The sequence below is a fragment of the Phyllobates terribilis genome, unplaced genomic scaffold, assembly GCF_046119375.1.
Source record: "Phyllobates terribilis strain yellow unplaced genomic scaffold, ASM4611937v1 Scaffold_488__1_contigs__length_1352022, whole genome shotgun sequence".
Taxonomy (NCBI): Eukaryota; Metazoa; Chordata; class Amphibia; order Anura; family Dendrobatidae; genus Phyllobates; species Phyllobates terribilis.
The window spans coordinates 726,779-743,864 of NW_027363248.1; the positions used below are offsets into that span (position 1 = coordinate 726,779).

The window sequence follows — 17,086 nt, forward strand, 5'->3', positions numbered from 1 at the left end:
CAGCAAAATTTACAAAAACATTTTTTTATGGACCACATCATATTTGAAGTCACTTTGAGGGGTCTTTATGACAGAAAATACCCAAAAGTGACACCATTCTAAAAACTGCACCCCTCAAGTTGCTCAAGACCACATTGAAGAACTTTATTAACCCTTCAGGTGCTTCACAGGAATTTTTGGAATGTGGAAGAAAAAAATTAACATTTAACTTTTTTCACAAAAATGTTACTTTAGACCCAATTTTTTTTATTTTCGCAGGGGTAACAGGAAAAAATGAACCCCAACATTTTTTGTGCAATTTCTCTTGAGCGCGTTGATACCCCACCAGTTTGTAAACTAGACCCCTCAGGGAACTTATCTAGATGTGTGGTGAGCACCTTGAACCCCCAGGTGCTTCACAGAAGTATGGAACATTGAGCCGTAAATATAAAATTTTCACATTTTTGCAACAAAAATGTTTTTCAGCCTCCAATTTTGCATTTTCATAAGGGTAACAGGAGAAATTGCTCCATGCAATTGTTTGTGCAATTCCTCCTGAGCACGCTGATACCCCATATGTGGGGGAAAACCACTGTTTGGGCGCACGGCAGGGCTCGGAAGGGAAGGCGTGCCATTTGACTTTTTGAATGTAAAATTTGCTTGAATAATTAACAGACACCATGTTGCTTTTGGAGAGCCCCTAATGCGCCTAAACAGTGGAAACCCCCCACAAGTGACCCCATTTTTGAAACTAGACCCCTTAGGGAACTTATCTAGATGTGTGGTGAGCACCTTGCACCCCCAGGTGCTTCACAGAAGTTTATAATATTGAGCCGTAAAAATAAAATTTTCACATTTTTCCCACAAAAAATGTTTTTCATCCCCTAATTTTGCATTATCATAAGGGTAACAGGAGAAATTGCACCATTAAATTTGCTGTGCAATTTCTCCTGAGTATGTTGATACCCCATATGTGGGGGAAAACCACTATTTGGGTACACTGCAGGGTTCGGAAGGGAAGGAGCACCATTTGACTTTTTGAATGTAAAATTTGTTTGAATAATTAGCGGACACCATGTTGCATTTGGAGAGCTCCTGATGTGCCTAAACAGTGGAAACCCCCCACAAGTGATACCATTATGTAAACTAGACCCCTTAGGGAATTTATCTAGATGTGTGGTGAGCACATTGGGAGACATAATAAACAAATCAGTAGCAGGTGAAGAATTGGTTTTATTTTTTACGCCATTCCTCGTGCGGTATAAGTGATGAGATTACTTTACTCTTTGGGTCGGTGCGATTACAGAGATACCAGATTTATATCGGGTTTTTATGATTGACAGCTGTCACTCACTAAAAGACGCTTTTTTTTTGCAAAATCTAGTTTTTGCATCGCCATATTTTGAGAGCTATAATTTTTCCATATTTCGGCTGACAGAGTCATGTGACGGCTTGTTTTTTGCGGGACGAGTTGACATTTTTATTGTTACCATTTTTGGGTACGTGACATTTTTTGATCGCTTTCTATTCCATTTTTTGGGAGGTAAAATTAACAAAAACCAACAATTCATTGTTTTTTGAGGTTTTTTTTTATGCCGTTCTGCGTGTGGTAAAAGTGATAAGGCAGCATTATTCTTCGGGTCAGTACGTTTACAGCGATACTACACGTACTGTATATTTTTTTTATGTTTTGGCGCTTTTACACAATAAAACAATTTTATAGAAAAAATATTTTTTTTGCATCACTTTATTCTGAGCGCTATAACATTTTTATTTTTCGGCTAATGGAGCTGTATGGCGGCTTTTTTTTTGTGGAACAAGATGACGTTTTCAGCGGTACCATTTTTATTTCCATTTTGCTTTTTGATCGCATTTTTTTCCACTTTTTGTTTGGCGATATGAGGAAAAAGCATAGTTTTTTGCTCCGTTTTTTATTTATTTTTAATTACGGTGTGCACAGAAGGAGTTAATTAGTGTGACAGTTTTATAGCTCGGGTTGTTTCGGACACGGCGATACCAAATATGTGTACTTTTTTTGTTTTTGCATAAATATACGGATTTATCGGTTTAATATTTTCTTTATTTATTTTTATTTATTTTGTGAATTTTTTTTTAACAATTTCAAAACATTTTTTTTACTTTTTTTTTACATTTTTACTTAGTCCCTGTATGGGACATTAATTTTTATATTTCTGATCACTGATCTCATGTAATGTAATAGACATATATTACATTACATGAGATCTTTGCTGACTGTTTCACAGTCAGAGTCTCCTGCCAGGCTTCTGCTGCAGGCTGAGCCAGGCAGGACACCATATATGGCAGATCTGGAGGCGGTCATGTGACCTCCAGCTGCCATAGCAACGTCAGGTCCTGGAAGTATCAGGGGTCTTCGGTGAGGTAAGTATACGACCCCCTCTCCTCCTGCTGTCTTCTATATGCCGCGATCACTATAGATCGCGGCATATAGAAGACAGCAAAGGGTTAACATCACTGGGACCTGATCCAATCAGGTCCCGATGATGTTCCCTGTCAGAGCTATCGCTCTGCACCGCTCCCCCAGAACTTGCAGGACCCTCGGGGTCCTGAGCGCTGCGGGACCACTCACCGTTTTTAAACGTCGGCGCTGCACAGAGCCCAGGCAGCGCCGACGTTTATCTACAGTGGGCCGTCGCGAAGCGGTTAAGTCAAACTTATGCAGTAATACAGAAATTTTTGAGGGGTTCACAAACTTTCAAGTAAATACTAGGTTTACAAAAGAAACATAAGATTTCATCAAAGGGATTATTCTCCCCCAAACCTCTATGAGATTGTACAATTCCAATGTATAATCACAACACCTGATGCCCTCATTTCTGCAAGCTCCTTAATATTGATGTCCCATTCTCCTATTTTCCAAAATGGACACAGTAGAGGTGTGGAGAGAGATTTGGAAAGTGTTAAAGGAGTATTCCCATCTCCAAGATTCTATCCCAAATATGTAATAGGTGTAATAATAATATTAATAGCAAATACCTCCAATTGGAAATGTAGTATAGTTCTTCTGATTAGCTATGTTGCTTAACCCATGTGCAGGGCATAGCAGTAGCTTAGGTATCCATGGTTACGACCACTAGCAAGTAACTAACTGTTACTATGAGTGGTCGTAACCATGGATACCTAAGCTACTGCAATGTCCTGCACATGGGGGTAAGAAACATAGCTAATCAGAAGAACTATACTACATTTCTAATTGGAGATATTTGCAAACATTAATATTATTATACCTATTACATATTGGGACAGGATCTTGGAGATGGGAATACCCCTTTAACCACACTTTGACTGACTTTCCTCTGATGTGGAATAGACACATCACTTTTAGGTCTGGGGTGGAGGATAGTGTAAATGGACATAATGGGTTCCCCGGCTCTATGCCTGGTTTACAGTAATTTAGTTTCATTTGTTGACTGACCCATCTGGTTTGCGCATTTCAGGTTCTTTTCCGGACTGTAGCAATGATGGCCCCCAACTATGCTCTGATTGTGGAGATCTGCCTTTATTCTTACGGTTTTCTGCACGCTAAACCTCTAAACATTTACAAACTCCCCGTCAGCCAGCAAAAACGAGTTCACTGACAGTATCTCACTTAACTCATTCTGCAGCCGGCAATTAACAGTGCAACACAGAGGCCACATGTATTCCCTATGGAAAAACAATTCTGCAGCATATTTTAGTGCAACTCAGCAGCGTTCCATTCCTCTTTTATCATTCCTGGAAATGTAGGAATTAATTGAAATCTGTCAATAACGAGTACCCTACACAGTCTGACAATGTCACCACTGTTTGGGCACAGTCAGATTGTATAGGGTTGTCCCCTATATAGATTATATATATGACGCGCCCCCTGGGCCATGTTCAGGGGATACCCGGAGCCGGATCTGGATAGGGGTAGTAGTCCTTGTGGCGGTGACCCGGTCCGTGCCCAGGGTGTCAAACTAGGAGGCAGTATATTAGCAGTAGATGTAGGACGACTACGCCACCCGTTGAATGCAGCTATGGAGCTGCCGCTGCAGGGCAGACCGCTGAGGCCGGTGGAAGGATGGTGCAGCGTGGATGGTATAACCCCCAACGGGAGGGGTATGGCCTCAGGGCAGCCGACGTGGATGATGGGGGTAGCAGGAACCACTCAGAGACGATGCGGTGTAGTTCAGGGTCTTTACTGGTGACAAAGATAGACCCTCCCGGAGTACTTGCTAGCGATCGGGGCCTGGTCAGTCCTTGAGCAGATGGGATTTCCCCTGGCCAGGCGGAGTTGTAGGCCTTCCCAACTAACTGTACTCTTCTGGCTACCTTGCTAGAGGCGGGTAAAAGTAGCCCACGTCCCTGAGTGTACCGTGTGGTGCTCACCCGTATGGCCGGTGACTCGGGGCCTTCTAATGGCTTCCGCTCCACGACGGCGGTGCTGGTCCCACGCGTGTGACCGTGCCTTCGGGTTTCTGGGCCAGAGGACCTGCAATCCCCTGCCGGTCGGTTTCTGCTGCTGGGTAAAGATTAGTCCCCACAGCCTCGGACTCCGGGTCCGGTGATAACTTCTCAGTCAGGGCGAGCTCTGCAGCTGCCAGCCCCTGACTCCTTGTAGCACTGCTCCCACAGAGCTCCTGTTGTTTCTTCCTATGGCTGCTTCTCTTCTCTCTACTCTAGTCTCTAACCCTGCCTCAGCCCCAGGTTTATATAGGGGAAGTTCTTCCCCTCCCAGGACTGGGGCAGGAGGTGTGGCATGCATAGGATTCCTGACCAAGAGACCTCCCACCTGCTCTCAGACATAATATTGCTATTATTGTGGAGACCAGACCCCTGGGGTGCCACATTCCCCCCTAGTGAAATTTAGTACTCCGGGACTAAACATATTTTTGTATACATAACAGGGTATAACAACAACAATAAAATACATTAAATGGTCACGGCGTGTCCGCAACCGGGTGCAGTCTTTGAAGAAAACAAAGGTGTCCATTTCACCAAAACAGGGAGACGTAACCAGGTAGGGGTCTGTCCTGCCCCGAGTCCTTAACAGTCTTTAGTCCGTCCTGGGTTACGCTCCAACTATACACAAAGGATTCCCGGTAAATCCACCAAAGACTCCTATAAATAACTAGAAACACAAAATTATACACAAGCAACAATAAACAGGTAAACATTAATAAAACAGCTTAAACATTTAGATCCTCCACCGTACGGGCAACTGGCCTCTAGTGACCCTAGTGGACCTACGGAGCTGGCTGACTGGTCCTGAGCTACAGGGTATAGGAGCTGTCAAGGGTAAACTGGGCAGCCGTCTACGGACTCTTTGGGTCACTAGGGGTATGGCAGGCTCACTATAAGCAGAGGGTTGATCCTCCTGATCTGCTTGTGTGGAGTCTTCTGCCTCCTGGACCGGCTGTTCTTCCAGCTCTACCGGTTGCTCCGTAAGTACTTGGGATGCTGGTTGGAGGAACGTGAGGACGGGTACCACAACTGCACCATTGACTTGAGTCCAGGACCGAGGGAAGTCTCCGAGCACAGTACTAACCATATCTTCCCTTTCCTCTACGGGTCGAGGGTCTTCTTGTTCCTCTTCAGGGTTCCGTAGCTGTTCGGGACACTTCTTCAGGTGATCCCGGGATACAATGGCTGTGGTTTCCCCTCCGTCTTTGCTGATGGTACAGACCTTCGGGTTGTCGTGGCTTGAGGGCAGTACGGTGTACGGGTCCTTCTCCCACTGGTCGTCCAACTTGTGGAGCCGTCTTTTCCTCTTCAAGACCTGCTCTCCGGGCACCAGGGGAACAGCGGGAGCATACTGGTTGTAAGTTTTCTCTTGTCTTTCCCTAGCTTGACAGAGACTACGCTCCACGCTCTCCTGTACTTTCCGGTACTGCTGCTGCCTCTCTGTATCCCAGTCTGCTTCTGGTGAAGTGTCCTCGGGTGTCAGGACTCCCATCTCCAGGTCAACAGGTAGCTTACCAGGTCTTGCCCTCATCAGGTAAGCCGGGGTACAGTTGGTGGAACCTACCGGGATGTGGTTGTATAGGTCCACTAGGTCGGGCAGCCTCTCGGGCCACAGACTGCGTTCTTCCAGGGGCAATGTTTTCAGAAGATCTATCACCACCTGGTTCATATCTCACAAAGTCCATTAATTTGCGGATGATAGGGTGTCGTCCTTATCTTCCGGCAGCCATACAGAGTGCAGAATTCTTGGAAGACCTCCGCTTCAAAGGCAGGTCCCTGATCCGTCAACACTTGGTCCGGGTACCCGTGTGGACGGCAGAAATGCTGCTGGAAGGCTCTAGCTGCTGTTCGAGCTGTTAAGTCCTTGACGGGGACGACAACCAAGAACCGGGAGTAGTGATCCACGATGGTTAGCGCGTAGACGTAGCCACTTCTGCTTGGGGTCAGTTTTACATGATCCAAGGCTACCAGTTCCAACGGCTGCCGGGTGACGATGGACTGCAGGGGAGTCTTCTGGCTGGCACGGTCCTTCCTTCTTAGGTTGCACGGGCCACAGTCTCTGCACCACCTCTCGATGGTTCCCCTCATGCCTACCCAATGGAACCGCCCGCGCAGCAGGAACTCCAGCTTCTTCCATCCGAAGTGCCCAGCTCCGTCGTGGTATGCCTCCATCACCATAGCTGCGTCTCTTCTTGGCACCACTACTTGCCAGATTAGTTCATGCGTCCGGGAGTTAACCATTCTGCGGCACAACTTCCCCTTGTAAAGGAACAGTCGACTCTTCTCAGCCCACAGTTGCTTGGCTTCCTCCGGAGCGTCTGGGTCAAGGCGTGCATCTGGCCGAGTCAGCATCTCCTTTACCAGTCGGACGGGAGGGTCACTGTCTTGCGTCTCCGCCCAGTTGTAATGAGGTAAAGGGTTGAACGTAGCGGATTTACTCCTTACACGGTGGGAATACTGGATAGTCCCATGACGGTGGAATGCGGGGAGTTCAACTTCTTCCAGTCCCTCTGAATCTTCCCCTACGTCCGGTAGATTTGGCATCCTGGACAGGGCGTCCGCGTTGGTATTGGAGCGTCCTGCCCGGTACTTGATTGTGAACTCATAGTTGGACAAGCGGGCCATCCATCTCTGCTCTAGGGCACCGAGTCTTGCAGTGTCCAGGTGTATCAACGGGTTGTTATCCGTGTACACGGTGAACCGGGAAGAAGCGAGGTAGTGCTTAAAGCGTTCGGTGACTGCCCACACCACTGCCAGGAACTCTAGCTTAAATGAGCTGTAATTTTCAGGGTTTCTTTCGGTGGGTCGCACTTTTCGGCTGGCGTAAGCAATTACCCGTTCTTTCCCCTGCTGGATCTGGGACAGTACGGCTCCTAGCCCGATGTTACTGGCGTCGGTGTAGATGATAAAGGGCTGGCTATAATCAGGGTATGCCAGGATTTCATCCCCCGTGAGGGCCATCTTCAGCTGGCGGAAGGACTCTTCTTCTAGCTTCTCCCATCTGAAGGGTGGCTTCTGGTTCTTGGCCTTCCTGGACTGGCCTATCAGGAGGTCCTGCATAGGAGCTGCCTTTTTGGTGAAACCGGGAATAAACCTTCGGTAGTAGCCTACCAACCCGAGGAACTGCCTCACTTCCTTTACGCTGGAGGGGCTTGGCCATTCCTTAATTGCGGTGATCTTATCAGGGTCGGGAGCCACTCCGTCAGCACTCACCACGTGTCCCAGGTACTGCACCTTTGGCTTCAGGAGGTGACACTTAGAGGGTTTCACCTTCAGGCCGTAACTTGCCAGGGCTTCGAACACTTCCGCCAGGTGTTTCAGGTGGTCCTCATAAGTCTTGGAATATACGATGACATCGTCCAGGTACAACAGGACCGTCTCGAAGTTTCTGTGTCCCAGACAGCACTTCATTAATCGTTGGAAGGTTCCTGGTGCATTGCAGAGTCCGAACGGCATACAAGTAAACTCGCTGAGTCCCATCGGGGTGGTGAATGCGGTTTTCTCCCGGTCCGCCTCTGCTACAGGAACCTGCCAGTACCCGCTAGTGAGATCCAAGGTAGAGAAGAAGTTAGCAGATCTTAAAGCAGCCAAAGACTCCTCTATCCTTGGTAAGGGGTACGCATCCTTGTGTGTGATACGGTTGATTTTCCGGTAATCTACACACATCCTCATGGTGTTGTCTTTCTTTTTGACTAAGACTAGTGGGGCTGCCCAGGGGCTACAGCTATCCCTGATTACCCCAACCTCCTTCATGTCTCTAAGCATCCCCTTGGCGTGTTGGTAGTGATCAGGGGGTTCGGGTCGATACCTCTCTTTTATGGGAGGATGGTCTCCCGTGGGGATGTGGTGTTCTACCCCCTTGACTCGCCCGAAGTCTAACGGGTGTTTACTAAACACTCTCTCGTACTCTTGAACCACCCGGTAGACTCCCTGTTTCTGGTGGGAGGGAGTGGAGTCAGTACCCAAATGTAGTTGCTGACACCAATCCTCCATTATTTTCTTAGAGCCGTTACCTTCCTCCGGGTGAGATGGAGGCAAGGGTTCCACAGACTCTATAGAGTTTTGGTTGATGGTATATAATTTGGCTAGCGTGGCATACCGGGGCAGGTATACTTCCCTTTTCCCGATATTTATTATGCGAACGGGCACCCTCCCATGGCGTACATCAACTACCCCCCGGGCTGTCAAAATGGTGGGCCTACGGTCTGAATAGACTGGTTCTACCATTGCCTGGTAATCTCTACCTCTCAGACCAATAGCTGCCCGGCACCAAATCATCATTTCACTTTTCGGGGGCATAGCAATAGGGAAAGGGTCACACATTCTTACGCTACCAATCTCACCGCCGGAGAGTTCCACCTGTTGCCGTCGCATCAGTGCCCGGATCTCTTTCTGGAGCACTCGCTGCTGGCCGGAGCTGGCGTTCTTGGCAACCTGCTGTAAAATGAAAATCACCTCTGCAAGACAATTTTCAATCACATTAGTTCCTAAAGTTATCTTTGGGTGACTCTCGCGCTTGTCAATGTCTACAATGATCAGTCCCTGTGCTGCCAGTTCGACTCTACCGATTTTAATGGTCATCTCTTTAAATCCGATCTGCGGCACGGGTTGACCATTGCTGGCGATGATACTCAAGTCGTCGTCAGGGTAGCGGGTTATATCCGAGTCATTCCAGTACTGCTTGAAGAGCACGTACGGGATGGTGGTGACCTGTGACCCGGTGTCCAGTAGGGCACTCATAGGAATGCCATCCAGTACCACAGGCAAGACTGGACGTCCTCCTACATATTTGTCGCGCCAGTTCGATGGGCCTGGTGATCTTTTTCCTGGGGGTTGGCCCTCTACCCCAGGTTGTGCCAGTTTAAAGGACAGTACCTTGCCATATGTCCGGGTTGATTGCAGCGGCGGCAGATGGGTTGTCTGTCCTCGTTGTACCGGTCGCTGGGTCTTCCTCTGGCCGGTGGGGTCCTCTTTGGTCGACGCCACGGGATGTCCTCCGGTCCGGATGCCAGCTGGATCTTCCCTGGAGTGGAAACCTGTAAAGACTGCACAGTTCGGGTTAGCGCAGCAACGCTTTTAGCTAGCTCTTGGACCTGATGGTGCAGGTCTGGAGCCGGGTCATTGTTCAAAGCCTGCGCATCAGCTCCCACTGGCCCTGCCGACAAGGGTGTCGCCTCCTGGTGGTAAGCGGTAGCAGGGCGCCTGTGGGCCACAACGCCACCCGGTGCCGGTTCTCGGAGCACCCGGATGGCTCTGTCCTTGAACTGTGCAAAGTCCAGATGAGGATCCTGTAAGGCTATGGCCCGCAACTGGGTTCGGTGGACATTGCAATATAGTCCCTCTATAAATTGTTCGGTCAACAGCCTGTCCTCGTTTCCCACGCTGTCAGGGTCGGTCTGCTTAATGGCTCTCAGGGCCTCTTGTAGGTTGAGTGCATAGTCCCTTATACTCTCATGTGCTCGCTGCTTGCACCCATAGAATCTAAGCTTAATCTCGGCTGAGGTGCGGGTATCAAAGGTGTCCCTCAGCCGGGTTAGTATCCCTGCGACAGTCCTCCTCCCAGGTGGCCAGGACTTTACCTCCCTTTGGGCTGCCCCGGTTAGTTGGGCCACCAGGATGCTCACTTTTTGCTCTTCTGTGAGGGGGTACACCTGGAAGAGGCTATCCAGCTTCTCTCTAAAGTCATTCAGGGTATGTGACTCCCCTGAGTATTGGGGTAGCCAGGCTGCTCCCGGGATATAGGGCATGGTGAAAGGCATGACTGCAGCAGCGCTGGCGCTGGCGGGGGTTGAGGCAGTGAAGCTCTCCTCCGTATCCGACATCTTCCTCCCCCCTAGTGGACCGTGGCCTACCTTGCGTTGATCCTCTTCCGTAGGCCGCGGTTCCGCAGTGGATCGTCAGGGTTGAGGACCTTCCGTCGCGCTCCTGTGACGTCAGCGTCTGCTGGGCTCCTTCCAGGACCTTACGCGACGTCCGGACGTGAGGCGGGGCTTCAGTTCTCGCGCGCTTTCGGAATCCACGCCCCTCTTCTTCCCGCGCGGCGTCTTCAAGATGGCGTCCAACGGCGGGAAAACTCCACGGATGGCGGGAAGAAGGCTGAAGATGGCGCCGGATGGCGGGAAAACTTCACGGATGGCGGGAAGAAGGCTGAAAATGGCGCCGGATGGCGGGAATCTTCACCGATGGCGGGAAGAAGGCTGAAGATAGCGCCGGATGGCGGGAATCTTTACCACAGGTAAGTTTTAAAAGTCTCTTTTTCAGGCACGCAGTACCCGGTGGTTGCGGGCACGAAATCCTGCCGACTACGCCAAAAGTTGACGCGCCCCCTGGGCCATGTTCAGGGGATACCCGGAGCCGGATCTGGATAGGGGTAGTAGTCCTTGTGGCGGTGACCCGGTCCGTGCCCAGGGTGTCAAACTAGGAGGCAGTATATTAGCAGTAGATGTAGGACGACTACGCCACCCGTTGAATGCAGCTATGGAGCTGCCGCTGCAGGGCAGACCGCTGAGGCCGGTGGAAGGATGGTGCAGCGTGGATGGTATAACCCCCAACGGGAGGGGTATGGCCTCAGGGCAGCCGACATGGATGATGGGGGTAGCAGGAACCACTCAGAGACGATGCGGTGTAGTTCAGGGTCTTTACTGGTGACAAAGATAGACCCTCCCGGAGTACTTGCTAGCGATCGGGGCCTGGTCAGTCCTTGAGCAGATGGGATTTCCCCTGGCCAGGCGGAGTTGTAGGCCTTCCCAACTAACTGTACTCTTCTGGCTACCTTGCTAGAGGCGGGTAAAAGTAGCCCACGTCCCTGAGTGTACCGTGTGGTGCTCACCCGTATGGCCGGTGACTCGGGGCCTTCTAATGGCTTCCGCTCCACGATGGCGGTGCTGGTCCCACGCGTGTGACCGTGCCTTCGGGTTTCTGGGCCAGAGGACCTGCAATCCCCTGCCGGTCGTTTTCTGCTGCTGGGTAAAGATTAGTCCCCACAGCCTCGGACTCCGGGTCCGGTGATAACTTCTCAGTCAGGGCGAGCTCTGCAGCTGCCAGCCCCTGACTCCTTGTAGCACTGCTCCCACAGAGCTCCTGTTGTTTCTTCCTATGGCTGCTTCTCTTCTCTCTACTCTAGTCTCTAACCCTGCCTCAGCCCCAGGTTTATATAGGGGAAGTTCTTCCCCTCCCAGGACTGGGCAGGAAGTGTGGCATGCATAGGATTCCTGACCAAGAGACCTCCCACCTGCTCTCAGACATAATATTGCTATTATTGTGGAGACCAGACCCCTGGGGTGCCACATATACATTATATATCATTTACACATACATTTCTAGGAGGTATAACAGAGGGACGATACAATGTAGCGTTTTAGGAAAAGAGGTTTCATACTTATTTTTTGGAGAATACTATTCTTTACTAATACAGACATACCACAAGAACTGACTGCTCCTTTGTAATGGGGTTCTTCACTTTTAATATTGTTTCATGTCATATTGTATATGAATTATTTTATCATTTAATCCTTTTTCATTCTATTTAGCTCTTGCGGTCAATTAAGGATGTAAACGAACCCAAATTTTTGTCTCATGATATTCCTCTGTTCAATGGGATTACCAGTGACCTGTTCCCTGGCATTCAACTTCCGGAAGCCGACTATAAGGTATTAAAATATAATAGTGTCTTAAAGGGGTTTTCCAAGACTTAAAGAGGACTTGTCCCTCGCCATAAATATGTAAATGCCGCTGTTCTCCTGACTCCGGCATTGTTTTTCTTTTCTTCCTGCTCCTCTCCGTTCCTGACATCTGTCACTCTCCTCTAGCCCTTTAAGCCAACTGGGCAAGGCCTTCCTGAAGACTCCCACAGAGAGGACTTGATGACCACGCCCACTTGGCTATTAAAATTATGAACTAGACTTCTATAAAGCGGCTATATCTCAGGAATGGAGAGACGCAGGAGCAAAAGAAAAACAACACCGAATTCAGGAGAACAGCGGCATTTACACCAGGTAATACAATTGCATATTAATGGCAAGTGATAGGTCCTATATAGCGGGCCAGCTATCATTAGGATGACAGTTATCTTTCCCGGCTCCCCCATATTCAGGAATGCTCATTCCTGTTTTCTCTAAGACAGAGTCGCTGCCAGAATCTTATGTCAGCTGCTAATTTCAGGGTCAGAAAGTAAGGATTGGGTGATTAAATTCCAACCGCCCGATTTTTATGTCCCCCAACATAATCTGTCATGAGGCCCCCATACACAGTAGAGGGTAGACCAATCCCATTGAAATCACCCGATCCTGGTCCACTGCTTTGGAATTGTGTTACATGACCTTGTCACTCATCGTCCGGTCCCATTAGTGCAACCTGGGCAGCTGCACAGGGGCACCAGAGGTAAGGGGGCTCACGTATACCTCCAATGCAGGATGATCTGATGTAGAAAAAAAATGGTTAAAACATCTGTGAGTGATTTATCGCTAGTTTAGTTGTAGGTTATGGAGACATTTTTTTTTAGATGAATGAATCGATTCGCAGGAGACTGATCCAATGGCCAGGTGTCATGGGTGCGTCAGATGTGACAGACAGTCGCCCTGCAGTTGGTTGCAGGAGATCCCTTCGTTTGGCATTACGGACATCTTCTTAGCGGTCTCACTGTAGGACCCAGCGGCTACCTCCCTCCTGTTCTAATTGACAATCAGGCCTGGGTGTTTAAATATTTCCAGGTTGCTACACAGAGGTGCCAGTGATATTCACATGACCCCTTGTGAAGGCTTGGAGCAAGTGCAGTTCTTACTTCCTCTCTGGTGCTAAGAGGATGTGTGTGCCATCTCTCTGAAGTCGACTCAAGCTAAGCTACTTCCCCTGTGTCTGTCTCCCCTTGCTGTCTTTAGTTGTCAGTGGGGATCGACTAGTGCTCACCCCCCTTCCCTATCCAGGGTCAAGCGCTAAGGAAATACAGGGATAGGTTCCTGTGCGGCAATTGGTGAGGAACCAATATAGAGTCGGTAGGGGAGACAGGGGGATTGCAGATCAGCCTAGGAGGTCTCCATTTCCCCCTTTCCCTAGTATCTGGGCTCCCTTCCCCTCATCCCTTTGTGTCGCACTTTGTCTTTCCTACACTGTGCGTCACATCAGGTCAGTGGTGGGCACTGAATGAGACCCCTGAGAGCCACCTTATTTCTTCCTGCCCCCCGTCTCTTCTTCAGATTAGCCGGCCTGGCATGACAGTATGGTTGCAGCATGATGTACACCAGGCCATATAATCAGAAGAGGAGCCGGGGATGCCGGCAGCTAAGAGGCGGCTCTCATGGGTCCTGTCCAGCGGCCACAGAATACTGATCTGGTTCCTGAAAATGTATTCTCCCACCTCTAATTGGATCCACTGTAAACAGACTGATGAAATATTTTACCTTCCTTTTGCTCAGGATTTACTGGAATGCGCACAGGAGAGCTGTGCTGGACACAACATCCAGCCCGAGAAGGTCTTCCTGGAGGAAATGATCCAGACGTATGAGATGATGATTGTCAGAAACGGGTAAGCTGTAACTACAGAAGTCCATGGGACGGGGGATTTATTCTTCGCTGTTTCCATTTTATACAATGGACCATGCTGCATTTTGTTTATCCCGTACAGTTTTATGTTGGTTGGAGAGCCGTTCTCTGGAAAAACGAAGGTCCTCCACGTCCTCACTGATACGCTGTCTCTTATGAATGAGCGAGGGTGCGAAGAAGAAAAAGTGATTTACCGGACAGTGAACCCTAAAGCCATCACCATGGGGCAGCTGTTCGGGCAGTTTGATCCAGTGTCACATGAGGTTCGTCTATGATTGGAATTATTGTTTACTAGATGGTGGCCCGATTCTAACGCATTGTGTATTCTTGAATATGACAAAATCCGACAAACAAGCAAAATGAACAAAAAGCATTGAATTCAATTCTTTCTGATTTTAGAAACTGCATTAAAGAAGGGGTGCACCGGTCCTGGAGATACTGCAATACCAGGTCAATGCGTGGAGTGGACAGAGCAAGCTCTTTTTCCATCTCCCTGTTCTAAAAATCCATTTAATATATGGTCCCCAGATAGGGGACGTATCAGATATTAAACTGATAAGAACAGATTTTTTTTTTTTTTTTTTATACCATTCAGTAAAATTTTTCAAGCAACAATCAATAGTATAAAAACTCATACTACGTTGCCCAGTCTTACATCATAATGGTACTTTCTTTATTTCATATTTATAACTTTATACTGAAACAGTTGTAAGACCTTTTGAATGGACACAAACTATAAAAACATACCATTGTCATAAAAAATGACAGATCACAACACTTAAACAAGGACTTACTGGTACTTTACCAGTAACCTCCATTTTTTGACTTTCCAAAAACCTTCTGAATCAGAGCCACCACCGCCACGGCTATCCCATAAATAAACTATGTATAACCTTGACAAAACCATCCTAACACAATTATTAACTGAGATTATTTTCCTTTTAAATAAACACAAATTCCTAACGTCCCACAGACTTTCTATTACACATGCCATTATCAACCACAACAATCTCTCTTTCACCCGGCTACTTGCACCCATCCCAAACATTACCACTCTCCAATTTATAAAATTCACGCCCGCTAGTTCCTTGCATAAACCACCCACTCCCTTCCAAACACTCTGAGCATAATCACAATTCCAAACCAAATGCATAACAGTTTCACTCGCCCCACATCCATCCCTCGGACATACCTCTGTTCTAATCAGATCCCTCCTCTTCTGTACCTCTCTCACAGGCAAAATCTCATGCAAACTCATCCATACGATATCACGCTGCCTATTCGATATTCCTTTTATACTCAGGTTCCTCCATACACACAACGCTTCACTCGATCTCAAGCCCCTAATGTTACATTCAAACTCTCTAACTCGCATCCTTCTCCTTACATTCCTTATCACTTTGAAATCACCCATAGGAACATCCAACAAATCATGCTTGACAACAAATTTTTCAACAAACTCATACCACACTGGACATTTAAACGAAACAGGCACTCTTGCATCCCTTCTCATCCATTTCAACCCAAACAACATCCATCCAGCCATATATTTAATCATATAAGCCGTCTTGTTATCCCTACCTAACAGAACAACCACTGTTTTAATAAAATTTAAACCAAGACAAATTTCAAAATTTGGGAAATCCATTCCCCCATGTTCACGTAACTTACACAAATATTCCCTTTTAAGTTTTTCCATCTTACTTCCCCAATAAAACGTAAAAATTAGCTTCTCAATCCGCCTAAAACCCCTATAAGGGGCTGGAAAAACCACTGACACAAAAAGTAACATAGGAAGAATCACTGACTTAATAATAAGGACTTTGCCTGACAATGTCAAGTCCCGCAACCTCCAAAAATTTAACTTCTGTTCAATCCTCTTACCGCATTCATCCCATCTCTCATTCCCTTTCAGATCTTTGTTAAACCACACCCCCAAAACCTTAATAGCACCTTCTTCACATATCACACCATCCATCCTAACACTCGAATCCCCGAAACACTTAAAGCTACACTTCCCCCAATTCACCCTAAAACCAGATGCACCACAAAAGAAATCTAAAAGCAACCTTGCTCGATTCATAGCAGCCATATTATCACTCACCACAACAACATCGTCCATATACCCCATTACCTTTACAGTCTTTCCACCACTCCCTGGGATCAGAAGACCATTCATCACTTTCTCTTTCCGAATCATGCACAACAGGGGCTCAATCACACTTATAAACAGGACAGGGGACAACGGACACCCCTGCCTGACCCCTGATTTTATGCACACCTTCTCACTCAAACATCCATTCACTAACACTTCACTCACCACACCATCATACAAACACCTTATGGCATTCACAAAAACACTAGGAAAACCCATCCTAACTAACACCTCAAACATAAACGCATGCGACACTCTATCAAAAGCTTTCTCAAAATCCACACAAAAAACCATACATTTCCCCTTCCTAAACATACAATCTCCAATTACGTCCCTCAACAACAAGAGGTTATCAGTCATACACCTACCTGGCACCGCGCACACTTGATCATCACCAACCACACTTCCAATCACCCCACGCATACGGTTAGCCAGAATTTTGCTAAAGACTTTATAATCTGCATTGAGTAATGTAATCGGCCTCCAATTACGCAAATTCTTTTTCTCACCCTTCTTATATAGTAAAACAACTACTCCTTCTTTCATGGAATTACAAAGTACACCATTCATCCACATATATTGACATACCTCCACAAAATCAACACCAATCACATCCCATGCTTTTACATAAAACTCCACAGGCAACCCATCTTTCCCAGGTGTTTTATTCTTTTTCGCACCATCCACCGCCTTTTTAACCTCATCAAAAACAATATCTTCACTCAAACACTCACGTTCCCCTGATTCAAGCTGACTCTCCAACATACCTAACACATGCTCTTTCAAACCCCCATCCACCCATTTAGACTCAAATAAACTACTATAGAAACTATGTACCTCATCCAACACTTCCCTTCCAACCACAGTCATACCATTATCATTTACAACCTCATCCAACTCATCTTTTTTACTGCACATTTTTTTAAAAAAGTACCTCGTACACTTCTCATC

General features: G+C 47.5%; 1 non-coding gene across 1 annotated transcript; it reads right to left on the reverse strand.

Annotated features, from left to right (window-relative positions):
- Positions 1-14,393: 14,393 nt before the first annotated feature.
- Positions 14,394-14,585, reverse strand: LOC141229971 (U2 spliceosomal RNA). Its single transcript, XR_012296584.1, has one exon. It is a non-coding gene; the product is annotated as a U2 spliceosomal RNA (small nuclear RNA).
- Positions 14,586-17,086: the final 2,501 nt, after the last annotated feature.